The sequence below is a fragment of the Bison bison genome, unplaced genomic scaffold (genome assembly GCF_000754665.1).
Source record: "Bison bison bison isolate TAMUID 2011002044 unplaced genomic scaffold, Bison_UMD1.0 scf7180017864368, whole genome shotgun sequence".
NCBI lineage: Eukaryota > Metazoa > Chordata > Mammalia > Artiodactyla > Bovidae > Bison > Bison bison.
In genome coordinates, this window is record NW_011494940.1 from 6,024,008 (window position 1) to 6,025,682 (window position 1,675).

Genomic DNA, 1,675 nt, shown 5'->3' on the forward strand with positions numbered 1-1,675 from the left:
TGTGTGTGTGTGTGTGTGTGTGTCCAGCCCAGGGCAGAAGCAGAGATGAAGGTGACAGAAGACGAGGTGCTGATCAACCATAAGAGGAGGGACAAGCCTCCCCAGTTTGAAGGTGGTTTTGTTGCCGGATCTCTGCAGTGACCCTGTCCAGGATGGGAACGAGGAAAGGACGGCTAGTGATAACTCCCGACCGTGGCTCCAGATATCTGCAATTAGGCCAATTACAAAACACAATCACCATTTCTACCATGTTGTTGGGTGTGTTTGGACCAGGAAGAGGGGGTGCATGGTCTGAGGATTCACAAAGGGCCAATCAGGTGTGGTGGGGCTGTGAAACCACTGCCTGTGGGGCCTTCAGTCTGGGGGGCCATGGCCGGCCTGTTGAAATTGTGAACGTGGGTATGGCAAGACCCAGGATGGTGATGAGGCTAAGGTCCTGCCGAGTTGAGCAGAGACCTGAAGGAGAAAGAGGCATAGATTGCCTGCTGCACTGGAGACTTGTTCCACACACGTGAGAAGGAGAACTGGGAAGGTCCTGGGCCAGTGCTGCCCAGGAGCAGCCCATCAGCCAGTACACTCCCTCCCTGAGGGTGGGACACACTGCGACACAAAACGCGAGACATGCTAAAGTAAGCTGTACCTGCAAAACCACAGGCATCCTAGGAGAGACAGGGTGTGAGTGTGGCATGCCTACAGGCACTTCCAGCCTGCCTCTCTGGAAGTGCAGAAAGGCGAGGAAAGCGCAGGTGGGTATACGTGTCTGACCCTCTGCCTGGATGAGCCTGTGAGGGAAGAAACGGGGAGGGAGCAAGGAAGGTGAGCTAATTGCATGTCCCAAGGGACCTTAGGAGAATGGGATACAGGGAAGCCCCTGGGGGCAGTTAGAGGCCTGCTGGTTTTCTGGGTCCAGGGTCTAGGCAATAGTTGTCCTGCCAAAGATACCCCATGGTGTGTACTATAAGTCCTGATGTGAATTCCTTCTTTCCTCTGGGGTCTTGCCCCTGTCTTTGGGGGCCTGAGGGACAATAGTGTGTGTCTGCATCTGAGAGAGGATTCTGGCAATCTTGCTGGAGCAAAATCTCTGTAGGGGATCTGCACCAGGTGACACTCAGAAGGAAGCTGCCTTCCAGGTGACCATCTTGGATGCCCCTGGGCCCAACTGGGGACTGGTTTCCTTGGTATGTGGGCTGTGTAGGCAAGCAGAGATGCGTGACTGTAGGGAGTTCTACCAGGGCCTAATGAGAGCAACTGAGAATCTTGGCATTTAGCAAATCACTTTGGCTTGGGTGGTTCAAGCCCTCTTGATGTATTTGAGATAGAAAAGCTGCTTTCTTCCCAAGGGAGGCATTAGCTGTGGTCCCAGAAAGGGAAGGTTTTCCAGGGCATCATTTGTTCGGGGACTTCGTGTGCATGGGTAGTGTTAAACAGAAGGGAAGACATGTAGCGATGCCACCTTACCTTTATGGCCTCAGGTTCCATTCTTTGTATCTGAAGAGACCCTGTATCCATTTGCACCTTCTTCACAACACTGGATCAGACCCAGGCCTATCACAGTCTCTTGGGGGCTCTTGGAGGCTCAGGCATCTCTTTGGCCTTTTCCTGCTACATGGACATAGCACTTGGGGGCACAGGTATACAGGTGCACACAGAAAGCTACACAGATAGGAAGAACAGA